The sequence below is a fragment of the Mobula hypostoma genome, chromosome 7 (genome assembly GCF_963921235.1).
Source record: "Mobula hypostoma chromosome 7, sMobHyp1.1, whole genome shotgun sequence".
NCBI classification, from domain to species: domain Eukaryota; kingdom Metazoa; phylum Chordata; class Chondrichthyes; order Myliobatiformes; family Myliobatidae; genus Mobula; species Mobula hypostoma.
Genome location: NC_086103.1, coordinates 35,254,806 through 35,270,768, shown reverse-complemented (window position 1 = coordinate 35,270,768; position 15,963 = coordinate 35,254,806).

Here is a 15,963-nt window from a genome sequence, read left to right as displayed (position 1 = left end):
TGGTAGGGGCGGATACAATAGGGTATTTAAAAGACTCTTAGATAGGTACATGGAGCTTAGAAAAATAGAGGGCAATGCGGTAGGGAAATTCTAGGCAGCTTCTAGAGTAGGGCCTGTAATATGCTGTAAATTTTCTATGTTCTAGTACAGGAAATTAATTAAATTAGAATTGGACAATGGCTTGGCTGTTTCAGTCATTCCACAAAATGAATTTGAATGGCATTTCAAAGATATTGAACTGAAACTTGCAAATATCCAACGAAGAACTTATTCTGGAGAAAAGGTAACTCCTCTGGGAATGACATTTATAACAGTGAAATAAAGCAACTAACAAACCACTGTTGGCTTATACGTGGTAAAAGCAGGAGGACCAGAATTGTGGGTCTGTGATTGGCTGAGACAACTAAAACTTGATTGGACATCCATCACAATTTGCATGCTACATCCCCTGAAATTAATTCAACTGAAGGCTAGTAAAGAAATGTGTTGGATGATGCCACAACAAAGTTGAGGGATGGCATTGGAAAACAAACATATCAATGGTAAAATAGTGTTAAATGAAAATGCCACACCCAAATTTTACGTTTGTACAAAGCCTGTCCAGTTCCTTATACAATCTGTGATAAAGTAGCCAGTGAGCTAGATCATTTCGAGGCTGAAGGGATTCTTTCCAAGGTTGATTAGAGCCCATGGGCAATGCAGGTGGTCCCAGTAGCCAAGAAGAATGAGTCCGTCAGGACCTGTGGTGATTTTAAGGTCAACATGAACCCATACTGAAAGAAGATCAATACCCTCTGTCTAGGATAGAGGATATCTTTGCAAATATTTCTGGAGGAAAGCACTTCAGCAAAGTGGATTTAGCAGAGGTGAACCAACAGATAGAGATGGAGGAAGAGTCCAAACATATCTCACTATAAACAATCATAAAGTGCTTTATTGCTTTAATAGGCTGATTTTTAGACTCGCATCTGAACTTGCTCTCCAGGAGGAAGCTATCGATGAGGTGTTGCAAGGCTGCCCAGGCACACAGTGTAACCTAGACGCCATCAGAGTCTCAGTATGAAGTGTCGACTGTTTCATTTCCATAGATGCTGCCTGACCTCCTGAGTAGCTCCACCGTTTTATGTTTGTTCCTTTGGATTTTGAGCACCTGCAGAATTCCTCATGTTTATCATTGTTACTGGTGAGGATGACAAGGAATATCTCCAAAATCTCAAGCCAGTGTCAAAATGATTAGAAGATTATGTGCTCAGAGTACTGTATGACAAATCTGAATTCTGTAAACCAAGCATCACTTACTGCGGTTGCACCATTGACGTATAACTTTAACACAAGTGTGCTGATAAAGTTCAAGCAATAGTGGATGCCCCAAGGCCAAAGTACTTGTCACAGTTGAGGTGCTTTTTAGGATTTGTCAATTACTATAACAGTTTCCTGCCAAACTTGGCCACAGCACTCCACTCCTTGAATCCATTACTAGAGATTGGGAAGAAATGGCAATGGATAAAGCAGTGTGAGGTAGCTTTCCAAAAGGCAATGGAAATGGTGACATCAGACATTATACTAATATATTATGATCCACCTCGTCCAGTGAATATTGCCTTATAGTATAGGTACAATCATGTCACATGTTATGAGTGATGGAAGTGTCTGCCCCATAGCCTTTGCATCATGTTTCACTGTACAGCAAAAGCTAGCTACATGGAAATTGACAGAGAGGCCTTGAGTCTGGTTTGGGTGTAAAATGATCAAACAGTACTTTTATGGGAGAGAGTTTATCCTCATTAATGATCATCAACCACTCATGTCCATTTTGAATGCAAAGAATGGAGTTCCACCAACAGTAGCAGCATGACGGCAAAGATACATAGGTTTAGATGATTTAGATGAAGGGATTAAAAGTAACATTAGCAAATTTGCAGATGACACAAAGCTGGGTGGCAGTGTGAAATGTGAGGAGAATGTTATGAGAATGCAGGGTGACTTGGACAGGCTGGGTGAATGGGCAGATGCATGGCAGATGTAGTTCAATGTGGATAAATGTGAGGTTATCCACTTTGGTGGTAAGAACAGGAAGGCAGATTATTATCTAAATGTAGTCAAGTTAGGAAAAGGGGAAGTACAACGAGATCTAGGTGTTCTTGTACATCAGTCACTGAAAGCAAACATGCAGGTACAGCAGGCAGTGAAGAAAGCTAATGGCATGCTGGCCTTCATAACAAGGGGAATTGAGTAGAGGAGCAAAGAGGTCCTTCTGCAGTTGTACAGGGCCCTGGTGAGACCACACCTGGAGTATTGTGTGCAGTTTTGGTCTCCAAATTTGAGGAAGGACATTCTTGCTATTGAGGGAGTGCAGCGTAAGTTCACATGGTTAATTCCCGGGATGGCGGGACTGTCATATGTTGAAAGATTGGAGCGACTGGGCTTGTATACACTGGAATTTAGAAGGATGAGAGGGGATCTGATTGAAACATATAAGATTAATAAGGAATTAGACATGCTGGAGGCAGGAAGCATGTTCCCGCTGATGGGTGAGTCCAGAACCAGAGGCCACAGTTTAAGAATAAGGAGTAGGCCGTTTAGAATGGAGTTGAGGAAAAACTTTTTCACCCAGAGAGTGGTGGATATGTGGAATGCTCTGCCCCAGAAGGCAGTGGAGGCCAAGTCTCTGGATGTTTTCAAGAAAGAGATGGATAGAGCTCTTAAAGATAGTGGAAGCAAAGGTTATGGGGATAAGGCAGGAACTGGATACTGATTGTGGATGATTAGCCATGATCACAGTGAATGGCGGTGCTGGCTTGAAGGGCCGAATGGCCTACTCCTGCACCTATTGTCTATTGTTCTGTTCTGTTCCTTGGAGGACACAATTATAAGATTGAATTCAAGAGGACAACCAGTCATGGAAAGCTGATGGATTGTCCTGTTTACCCTTGGAAAAGGAAATAACTTGAAACATTTACAGAAGAGGTCACTTCTCTTGACATATAAGTCGAAAGTCTCCCTATTATGGTAGAGATGATCCAAAGGGAAAGCAGAAAAGACCCCACACTGTCTCGGGTCTACATGGCAACACAAAATGGCTGGAATGTGCAGCAGAACTTCCAGTACCCTTATTTTTACCATCACTGGGATGAACCTTCCCTTGGCAGGAGTTGCTTTATGTGGGCATTGAGAGTTTTTGCAGCATCCATGTTAACATAGAAACATAGAAAATAGGTGCAGGAGTAGGCCATTCGGCCCTTCGAGCCTGCACCGCCATTTATTATGATCATGGCTGATCATCCAACTCAGAACCCCGCCCCAGCCTTCCCTCCATACCCCCTGACCCCCGTAGCCACAAGGGCCATATCTAACTCCCTCTTAAATATAGCCAATGAACTGGCCTCAACAGTTTCCTTGGCAGAGAATTCCACAGATTCACCACTCTCTGTGTGAAGAAGTTTTTCCTAATCTCGGTCCTAAAAGGCTTCCCCTCTATCCTCAAACTGTGACCCCTCGTTCTGGACTTCCCCAACATCGGGAACAATTTTCCTGCATCTAGCCTTTAGGATCTTATACGTTTCAATCAGATCCCCCCTCAATCTTCTAAATTCCAACGAGTACAAGCCCAATTCATCCAGACTTTCTTCATATGAAAGTCCCGCCATCCCAGGAATCAATCTGGTGAACCTTCTTTGTACTCCCTCTATGGCAAAGATGTCTTTCCTCAGATTAGGGGACCAAAACTGCACACAATACTCCAGGTGTGGTCTCACCAAGGCCTTGTACAACTGCAGTAGTACGTCCCTGCTCCTGTACTCGAATCCTCTCACTATAAATGCCAGCATACCATTCGCCTTTTTCACCGCCTGCTGTACCTGCATGCCCACTTTCAATGACTGGTGTATAATGACACCCAGGTCTCGTTGCACCTCCCCTTTTCCTAATTGGCCACCATTCAGATAATAATCTGTTTTCCTATTTTTGCCACCAAAGTGGATAACTTCACATTTATCCACATCAAATTGCATCTGCCATGAATTTGCCCACTCACCCAACCTATCCAAGTCACCCTGCATCCTCTTAGCATCCTCTTCTGCTAACACTGCCACCCAGCTTCGTGTTATCCGCAAACTTGGAGATGCTGCATGTAATTCCCTCATCCAAGTCATTAATATATATTGTAAACAACTGGGGTCCCAGCACTGAGCCTTGCGGTACCCCACTAGTCACCGCCTGCCATTCTGAAAAGGTCCCGTTTATTCCCACTCTTTGCTTCCTGTCTGCTAACCAATTCTCCACCCACACCAATACCTTACCCCCAATACCGTGTGCTTTAAGTTTGCACACTAATCTTCTGTGTGGGACCTTGTCAAAAGCCTTTTGAAAATCCAAATATACCACATCCACTGGTTCTCCCCTATCCACTCTACCAGTTACATCCTCAAAAAATTCTATGAGATTCGTCAGACATGATTTTCCTTTCACAAATCCATGCTGACTTTGTCCGATGATTTCACCGCTCTCCAAATGTGCTGTTATCACATCTTTGATAACTGACTCCAGCAGTTTCCCCACCACCAACGTTAGGCTAACCGGTCTATAATTCCCCGGTTTCTCTCTCCCTCCTTCTTTAAAAAGTGGGGTTACATTAGCCACCCTCCAATCCTCAGGAACTAGTCCAGAATCTAACGAGTTTTGAAAAATTATCACTAATGCATCCACTATTTCTTGGGCTACTTCTTTAAGCACTCTAGGATGCAGACCATCTGGCCCTGGGGATTTATCTGCCTTCAATCCCTTCAATTTACCTAACACCACTTCCCTACTAACATGTATTTCGCTCAGTTCCTCCATCCCACTGGACCCTCTGTCCCTTACTATTTCTGGAAGATTATTTATGTCCTCCTTAGTGAAGACAGAACCAAAGTAACTATTCAATTGGTCTGCCATGTCCTTGCTCCCCATAATCAATTCACCTGTTTCTGTCTGCAGGGGACCTACATTTGTCTTTACCAGTCTTTTCCTTTTTACATATCTATAAAAGCTTTTACAGTCCGTTTTTATGTTCCCTGCCAGTTTTCTCTCATAATCTTTTTTCCCCTTCCTAATTAAGCCCTTTGTCCTCCTCTGCTGAACTCTGAATTTCTCCCAGTCCTCAGGTGAGCCACTTTCTCTGGCTAATTTCTTTGGAATTGATACTATCCCTAATTTCTCTTGTCAGCCACGGGTGCACTACCTTCCTTGATTTATTCTTTTGCCAAACTGGGATGAACAATTGTTGTAGTTCATCCATGCAACCTTTAAATGCTTGCCATTGCATATCCACCGTCAATCCTTTAAGTGTCATTTGCCAGTCTATCTTAGCTAATTCACGTCTCATACCTTCAAAGTTACCCCTCTTTAAGTTCAGAACCTTTGTTTCTGAATTAACTATGTCACTCTCCATCTTAATGAAGAATTCCACCATATTATGGTCACTCTTACCCAAGGGGCCTCTCACGACAAGATCGCTAATTAACCCTTCCTCATTGCTCAAAACCCAGTCCAGAATAGCCTGCTCTCTAGTTGGTTCCTCGACATGTTGGTTCAAAAAACCATCCCGCATACATTCCAAGAAATCCTCTTCCTCAGCACCTTTACCAATTTGGTTCACCCAGTCTACATGTAGATTGAAGTCACCCATTATAACTGCTGTTCCTTTATTGCACACATTTCTAATTTCCTGTTTAATACCATCTCCGACCTCACTACTACTGTTAGGTTGCCTGTACACAACTCCCACCAGCGTCTTCTGCCCCTTGGTGTTACGCAGCTCTACCCATATCGATTCCACATCTTCCCGGCTGGTCCTTCTTTTCTATTGCGTTAATCTCTTCTTTAACCAGCAACGCCACCCCACCTCCCCTTCCTTCATGTCTATCCCTCCTGAATATTGAATATCCCTGAACGCTGAGCTCCCATCCCTGGTCACCCTGGAGCCATGTCTCTGTGATCCCAACTATATCATAATCATTAATAACAATCTGCACTTTCAATTCATCCACCTTATTACGAATGCATTGACACATAAAGCCTTCAGGCGCTCTTTTACAACTCTCTTAGCCCTTATACAATTATGTTGAAAAGTGGCCCTTTTTAATGCTTGCCCTGGATTTGTCGGCCTGCCACTTTTACTTTTCTCCTTTCTACTTTTTGCTTCTACCCTCAGTTTACACCCCTCTGTCTCTCTGGTTCCCATCCCTCTGTTGTGAACTAACCTCCTCATGCCTAGCCTCTTTAATTTGATTCCCACCCCCCAACCATTCTAGTTTAAAGTCACCTCAGTAGCCCCCGCTAATCTCCCTGCCAGGATATTGGTCCCCCTAGGATTCAAGTGTAACCCGTCCTTTTTGTACAGGTCACGCCTGCGCCAAAAGAGGTCCCAATGATCCAAAAACTTGAATCCCTGCCCCCTGCTCCAATCCCTCAGCCACGCATTTATCCTCCACCTCATCGCATTCCTACTCTCACTGTCGCGTGGCACAGGCAGTAATCCCGAGATTACTACCTTTGCGGTCCTTTTTGGGGACCTACATTTGTCTTTACCAGTCTTTTCCTTTTTACATATCTATAAAAGCTTTTACAGTCCGTTTTAAGTTCCCTGCCAGTTTTCTCTCATAATCTTTTTTCTCCTTCCTAATTAAGCCCTTTGTCCTCCTCTGCTGAACTCTGAATTTCTCCCAGTCCTCAGGTGAGCCACTTTCTCTGGCTAATTTGTATGCTTCTTCTTTGGAATTGACACTATCCCTAATTTCTCTTGTCAGCCACGGGTGCACTACCTTCCTTGATTTATTCTTTTGCCAAACTGGGATGAACAATTGTTGTAGTTCATCCATGCAACCTATAAATGCTTGCCATTGCATGTCCACCATCAATCCTTTAAGTGTCATTTGCCAGTCTATCTTAGCTAATTCACGTCTCATACCTTCAAAGTTACCCCTCTTTAAGTTCAGAACCTTTGTTTCTGAATTAACTATGTCACTCTCCATCTTAATGAAGAATTCCACCATATTATGGTCACTCTTACCCAAGAGGCCTCTCATGACAAGATTGCTAATTAACCCTTCCTCATTGCTCAAAACCCAGTCCAGAATAGCCTGCTCTCTAGTTGGTTCCTCGACATGTTGTTCAAAAAACCATCCCGCATACATTCCAAGAAATCCTCTTCCTCAGCACCTTTACCAATTTGGTTCACCCAGTCTACATGTAGATTGAAGTCACCCATTATAACTGCTGTTCCTTTATTGCACACATTTCTAATTTCCTGTTTAATACCATCTCCGACCTCACTACTACTGTTAGGTGACCTGTACACAACTCCCACCAGCGTCTTCTGCCCCTTAGTGTTATGCAGCTCTACCCATATCGATTCCACATCTTCCCGGCTTATGTCCTTCCTTTCTATTGCGTTAATCTCTTCTTTAACCAGCAATGCCACCCCACCTCCCCTTCCTTCATGTCTATCCCTCCTGAATATTGAATATCCCTGAACGTTGAGCTCCCATCCCTGGTCACCCTGGAGCCATGTCTCTGTGATCCCAACTATATCATAATCATTAATAACAATCTGCACTTTCAATTCATCCACCTTATTACGAATGCTCCTTGCTTTGACACATAAAGCCTTCAGGCGCTCTTTTACAACTCTCTTAGCCCTTATACAATTATGTTGAAAAGTGACCCTTTTTAATGCTTGCCCTAGATTTGTCGGCCTGCCACTTTTACTTTTCTCCTTAGTACTTTTTGGTTAACCCTCACTTTACACCCCTCTGTCTCTCTGCACTGGTTCCCATCCCCCTGTTGTGAACTAACCTCCTCACGCCTAGCCTCTTTAATTTGATTCCCACCCCCCAACCATTCTAGTTTAAAGTCACCTCAGTAGCCCCTGCTAAACTCCCTGCCAGGATATTGGTCCCCCCAGGATTCAAGTGTAACCCGTCCTTTTTGTACAGGTCACGCCTACGCCAAAAGAGGTCCCAATGATCCAAAAACTTGAATCCCTGCCCCCTGCTCCAATCCCTAAGCCACGCATTTATCCTCCACCTCATCGCATTCCTACTCTCACTGTCGCGTGGCACAGGCAGTAATCCCGAGATTACTACCTTTGCGGTCCTTTTTCTCAACTCCCTTCCTAGCTCCCTATATTCTCCTTTCAGGACCTCATCCCTTTTCCTACCTATGTCATTGGTACCTATATGTACCACGACCTCTGGCTCCTTACCCTCCCACTTCAGGATATCTTGGACACGATCAGAAATATCCCGGACCCTGGCACCAGGGAGGCAAACTACCATCCGGGTCTCTGGACCCGTTGAGAGCTAATATGTTGAAGGAGCAATGCAGAGGTAGGCATAGTCAAAATGACTATGTTGGCTTGAAGCTTTGTCCAGAAGCCAGGGATAGATCAGCAGATTGAGCTGCTTGCCATTTACTCCTTGGAATGCTGCCACACTCTGAGATGCCTATTGCAGTGCCTCCCCAACCCTGGGCATGGCCTGCATTGCCCTGGCAGAGGATTCATGTGATTTTACTAGAATATTCATAGCCACAAATTTCTTGGTAGTTGAGGATGCAGCTACAAAGTGGCTAGAAGTGTCCCCAATAGCCCCCATTACAGCCTCGTACACTGCTGATGTGTTGAAAAGCCTCTTCTCAAGGACTGGTGTTCCAGCACACTTAGTCAGGGACAATGGACCACAGTTTTTTGCAGAACAGTTTCAGTCATTCTTGAAATGGAATAAGATATATTACATCTGCACTGCACAATTCAGGTACAAATGGCTAGATGGAAAGGTTTGCCCAGAGACAAAAACATGCTGTGTGAGCAATGTCAGCAGAATGCACTAAACTGAATCAGAAGCTCGCCAATTTCCTGCTTGCTATCACAGTGCAGCACACTCCACAACAAACAACTCACCAGTTATGCTGTTTCTGGATTATCCCTTGCGCTCACGCTTGGATCTCCTCAAACCCAGTCTCAGAAGGAGTATGCAGGACAACAGCTGAGACAAATTAAGGGCTTCTCAAACAAGGCTGTTTGATGTTTCATTCATTGACATCAGTCCAGGAGAGGGACTACAGAGATGATCAAAAGTGGGTACTTGGAAAGGCTGAGGACAGAACTGGACTGCTGTCCCACACAGTATAGATTGAGTTTGATGTCATCTGGAGACAACACATCGATTAGTTAAAAAGAACAGAGTCAATTGTTAGCGAGAAAAGATGTCCAGCACTGTCAGAACCACATCCCGCAGTCCCAGAGTCAATTCCTACAACCACCATGGTGGAGGCCCTAGAACGTGAGATTATTTCACATTCACAAGTCTCACCTGCCAAGCAGAGTGACTTCCACCCCCTCCCCGCCAGTCAGGAAAGACGTTATCCCACAAGAGTAAGAAATCCACCACAGCCATTAAATCTTTAGAATAAAAGTAAATTTCAAATTTACTGCACTGTGTATGTCTATATAGTAGTTGTGTTATATATATTTGAGTTGAGATGCATTCTATACTGAGTTGGGGTTTATAGCTAAGCAGGAAGGAGTGTATCGTATTTAATATTTCAGGAATATTTGAGTAATATTGTAAATATATTGTTTGATTCAGCATTGTTTGTTTACATAATTCATTATATTTATATGTAAGAAAGACACGAATGGTATAGATCATTACGCCACCAGGTCATATGTGAGTCCCTCACTAAAAAAAAAGAAAGTAGACCAATATCTCGACTCCTGTGCTTTCCTTTCAACTAGTTTCTGGAGTTACAAAACATAACACTACTATCTCTCTTTTGTCCATTCCTCAAAGAATTCCAACAAATTTACCAAACAAGATTTGCCCTTCAAGAAACCATGCTGACTTTGGCCTACTTTATAATGTGCCTGCAAGTACCCTGAGATCTCATCCTTAATAATAGATTCCAGCATCTTTCCAGCCACTGAAGTCTGGCTAACTGGCCTATAATTTACTTTCTTCTGCCTCCTTCTCTTCTTAAAGTGTTGAGTGACATTTGCAATTTTCCAGTCATCTGGAACTGGGGGGGTGGGGGGGGTGTGCGTATGAGGTCTGGGCCTGACGTCCCGCTCACCCGGGGAAGGTGTACGCGCAATACATCGCCTCTCCTTTCCCGGTGTAGTGATTGCCACATGATCACTGTCTGGCCTGCTAGGCAGGAGGCCACTGCAAATGGCCTCTCCTACATTACTGCGTCCATAGCAACACCTTCTCGTCGGTGCCCCCCGTTTCCACCGAGCTTGCTACGTCATGGCGCAACCAAGTGTCCGGCGGTATAACTGGATGGGTAGGCTGGGCTCGTTAGCCTTGGATGGCAGCCAGCCTAAGAGAAGGACAACTCTGAATCCAAAACCGGGCAGGTGGGGCTTATTAGCCTTGTCAGGCCATCCACCTAGGAGAAGGACACTCCGATGTAAATCCTACGACCCAAGGACCTCGCTGTCACTGTCCCAGCTTGCTAGGCTATGGCAGAAGAACCCCGGGTGTAACGGGTGGGGCCAGTACCGTGCACACTGCACTCCACCTAAAATACCATTGTGCAGGCCCAAGGACATGCCCACATCTAAGCCCCCTTCCTAAATCTTCATTTGCGAAGCCAAGGCATGATGATGATGGAACCATTCAAAAATATAGTGATTGTTGAAAGATCATTAATTATGCTTCCACAGTTTCTACAGCTACCTCTTTCAGGACCCTGTGGTGTTGTCCATATGGTCCAGGTGATTTATCTACCTTCAGATCTTTCAGCTTCCCAAGCAACTTCTCCTCAGTAATAGCAACTTCACTCACTTCTACCCCATGACAAAACCCTGGGGTCAATGCCGAAGATCAAGGCCCAAGGGTTGAGATGGAAGTCCGGAAGTCGAGGATCATGAGCCAAAGCCAAACCTGTGAATCTGAGCAAGTATGCTGGTAAGACCAAAGCCTGTGTTCTGCAGGCCCAAGTCCCGTGGAGACTGGAGGTAGGGTTGAAGGATTGTGTATATACATGGATGGTAGGGAGGAATGGAGCTTGCTTTGCTGTTGTTGTTTTGTTGCTTGTCGTGTTCTATGTTGTTCTGCCGAGCATTGTGGCCATGTTGGCGCCAAAATGTGCAGCGACCCTTGCAGCTGCCCCAGCATAGCCTTGAGTGTGTGGGTTGGCAAAATAAATGGTGAATTTCACTGCATGCTTTGATGTAAGTGTGACAAATAAATTGAATCTTGGAACAACAGGGACCACGACCTCTGGCTGTTCAAACCCCACCCCTCTCAGAATGTCCCATACCCACTGTAATGGCATCCTTGATCCTGGCAACAGGGAGGCCACATGTCATCCTGGAATCCTGATTTCAGCCATAGAAATGCCTATGTGCACCCTTACTATGGATCCCCTATCATTATCGCTCGGCCTGACGTCACTCTTCCCCAGTTATTTTTCAGAGCTTGGCACTGTGCAATTGACCTGGTTATTGCTGCTCACTTGTGAAACATCAACACTCCCACCCACCAACAGCATACAAAAGGGTTGTTTCTGAAGGAAATGGCCACAGTGGATCAATGAACTGTTTGTTTACTAGCCTTCTCCTGGTGGTCAGCATTTTAGCAATTTAGCACTTTAATATTCTTCTGAGACAACCAATAGGGCTTCATTTAATATTGCATTTCAGGTGATGCACCTCTGTCATTGGCACGTTCCCTCACTGCTGTTCTAGCCTCTTTGGTAGGAAATTTACAAATGCTTGGCTAGCTCAGAGAGCGAATATTAGTAAAAAGCTCAATTCAGCAAAATCGACTGGCGATTCAATCAGATCTGTGGAAAATAAGTAGAGATTAAGCAGTAGCAGAACTTATTCCTCACCAGGTCCTTAAAACCAGACTTTTATGTGCACGCCTGTGCTTTTTCTTGACCATAATACTTACCAGATCAGAACGTTAATAATTCTGATGGTTTGGGTATTACAGGTTTTTAATAACTGAGTAAATGGAACAGATTTTACTTTATTATTCTTTATATGCTCAGGCTGGAAGAAAAGCAGAGAATTCAGAATTGCATTAGCTTGACAGAAAAATGTCAGTATTATTTTCCACATCCCTTGTTTCATATGAATGATCCATGTGACGAGAATACACATAAATTAGGATGTTAGCTGGCCTGTGCTGGCACCAGTGGGATCAGCAGTTGGTCTGCCACCTGTCTTCAGGAGAGAGAGAGATAAGGAAAACAATGGAGCAGCATTTGGAGATGTTAATGAAGGGACGGGAGAGAGTAGCAGAAGGAGAGCTGTCAAGATCGGCTCCCCCTTTGAACCCTGAACTGTTTGAAGTGATGGAGAGGCGATACCCCAGCAGGGGGATAAAAAGGGACAGGTTCGCTAAGGCAACACACACACGACACCCCGAGGTAACGAGACCCTGGAAGCGGTGTGTCTCCCACAAGTCGGTGGGAAGTTTTGGACGGCTGGTTGCGGGACAAGCCATAGACGCACAGGGTGGAAAGGCACGATTGGCGGGAACCTGGTGTGTGTCCACCCTTGCCTGGGTGCCAGGTTCACCGCAGAGAAACGATCGTATCTGGAAATGGAGGGGTCACAGTCGGTGACCTCAGATGACATCACAAAGGGCTCGCCCGAAAGCTGACTGCGAAGGTCTGTGTGGAAGCCGTTTGAATATTCATTCGTTTTGCTCTCTCTCTCCTTCCCCCACACTGTCCATCGCCACGGCAGCGATTACTGAGAACTGAACTGAAGTAAATTGAACTGAATTTTGCGTCACTTTGAAACTGATCATTTACCCCTAGACAACGATAGAGCTTGATTGATCCTGTTATCTTAATTCTGTGTACATGTGTGTTTATCATTGCTGAACTGTTGCATTTATTATCCTTTTGATTAGAGTACTGTGTTGCTTGTTTCTTTAATAAAACTTTCTTAGTTCTAGTAATCCAAACTCCAACTGAGTGATCCATTTCTGCTGGTTTGGCAACTCAGTTACGGGGTACGTAACATCCAAAAGACTGATTATTCACAATTTGCCTTGTGACTTTTTATGTGGGTATCCAGAAATGTATGTACGTTGCAAGGGCTTTCACCATCTTCCAAAAGTAAGAATCATTCATCTTTCCAAACTGTCAGCAATTCCTGCCCAGTGTAAAATTAATTTGAACACCATGAAATCTATAGCTTGATAAAATGAGCTGAATATTCCACATTTAAATTCAAATTATGTTCTGGACAGATACAAGTTGTGAACTTTGATTAATGGGGTAGATTCTGTAAATGGTGTTTTTAAGATTAGTTATATTTTTTGTAAGAATGGTCAATTTTTGACTATTTCAGGTGAGGACTTCGCTGCTTAATATCAGATTAGATTATGAGGACATGCAGTCCTACTTTATTGTCATTTAGTAATGCATGCATTAAGAAATGATACAATATTCCTCCAGTGTGATATTACAAAAACACTGGACAGACCAAGACTGAAAAACTAACAAAACCACATAATTATAACATATAGTTACAACAGTGCAATAATACCATAACTTGATGAAGAACAGTCCATGACACAGTAAAAAAGTTCAAAGTTTCTTGGAAGTCCCACATCTCATGCAGACAGGAGAAGGAAGAAAACTCTCCCTGCCATGCCCGACCACAGTCTGACTCTGAGTCGTCTGAAAACTTTGAGCTCTGATCAGCCCTCCGACACTGAGTACCGAGCACCATCTCTGCCGAGCGCTTCGACCTCAGCCTTGGTCGCCAGCAGCAGGCAAAGCCGGGGATTTTGGGGCCTACCCTCCGGAGATTCTCGATTGCACAGTAACAACAGCAGCGAACCAGGCATTTCAGGAATTTCTCCAGATGTTCCTCTGCTTCTCACATCTGTCTTCATCAAATCAGAATTGTCCACGGCCCCTATTTAACAGATACGATATCATTTCACTGGAGAGCTGCACGTGCTTGATTACCCTTTCTGGAGATTTCATAAATCCCTGCATTCCAATATTTAGAAAAAGTGGCATTTGTACGTCGACTCAAAAGCTCAGACTTTTCACTTTCTTGTTATTACAAACCATAGAGTTCACATCCACTAATAGCCATTAATAAGATAAGCCAAGGAGAAGGCTGCATGATTTGGAGAGGCAATAGTGAATTGACCTTGCCGATAATCAGAGTGTTATTCTGATACAGTGTATTGTATATCTTATGAGGTGATGGTACAAGGCAAAGGCCATCTCTAAGTTCCTTCTACTTATAAAAAAGATACAAAAATAAACTTATCCAATTAAAGTTCTGACATACAATTCATGCTGAACTTGATTTGAACAGTTGATAACAGTACAGCTCCATATTTTTCAGGATTTTTATGTCTTATTTTTATCCAGTGAACACCCAGCTGAGAATGTGTATTGATTTGCTTATAGGCAAAGTTGATGTGGGCTTGCCTGTGGAATTGTTAATAGTCAAGTAGTCTGGCGAACACTCACCACCTGAACAAACGAAGTGAAACCTACCTGTAGAACCAAATCAAAGGGAAAACATATTTGGAATGTAAGAGAAATAAAAACAACTGAGATAAAAATGTTGTTCTGTATTAAAGACTGAAGAACCACTCAGAAACAAGAAGATGGCATTGTTGCAATACCTCAAGTTCACTGAAAAGCATCGCTGGAGGAGTGACACCATTTTTCTTTGCCATGAGTCGAAGTATTGATTCAGCTTCCTCTATTCTTCGCTTAGATAATAGCCAGCGTGGAGATTCAGGAATAAACCTAGAATTAAATGAGTAATGGACTAGTTCCTGAGGATTGGAGGGTGGCTAATGTAACCCCACTTTTTAAAAAAGGAGGGAGAGAGAAACCGGGGAATTATAGGCCGGTTAGCCTAACGTCGGTGGTGGGGAAACTGCTGGAGTCAGTTATCAAGGATGTGATAACAGCACATTTGGAAAGCGGTGAAATGATCGGACAAAGTCAGCATGGATTTGTGAAAGGAAAATCATGTCTGACGAATCTCATAGAATTTTTTGAGGATGTAACTAGTAGAGTGGATAGGGGAGAACCAGTGGATGTGGTATATTTGGATTTTCAAAAGGCTTTTGACAAGGTCCCACACAGGAGATTAGTGTGCAAACTTAAAGCACATGGTATTGGGGGTAAGGTATTGGTGTGGGTGGAGAATTGGTTAGCAGACAGGAAGCAAAGAGTGAGAATAAACGGGACCTTTTCAGAATGGCAGGCGGTGACTAGTGGGGTACCGCAAGGCTCAGTGCTGGGACCCCAGTTGTTTACAATATATATTAATGACTTGGATGAGGGAATTAAATGCAGCATCTCCAAGTTTGCGGATGACACAAAGCTGGGTGGCAGTGTTAGCAGTGAGGAGGATGCTAAGAGGATGCAGGGTGACTTGGATAGGTTGGGTGAGTGGGCAAACTCATGGCAGATGCAATTTAATGTGGATAAATGTGAAGTTATCCACTTTGGTGGCAAAAATAGGAAAACAGATTATTATCTGAATGGTAGCCGATTAGGAAAAGGGGAGGTGCAACGAGACCTGGGTGTCATTATACACCAGTCATTGAAAGTGGGCATGCAGGTACAGCAGGCGGTGAAAAAGGCGAACGGTATGCTGGCATTTATAGCGAGAGGAGATTCGAGTACAGGAGCAGGGAGGTACTACTGCAGTTGTACAAGGCCTTGGTGAGACCACACCTGGAGTATTGTGTGCAGTTTTGGTCCCCTAATCTGAGGAAAGACATCTTTGCCATAGAGGGAGTACAAAGAAGGTTCACCAGATTGATTCCTGGGATGGCAGGTCTTTCATATGAAGAAAGACTGGATGAACTGGGCTTGTACTCGTTGGAATTTAGAAGATTGAGGGGGGATCTGATTGAAACGTATAAGATCCTAAAGGGATTGGACAGGCTAGATGCGGGAAGATTGTTCCCG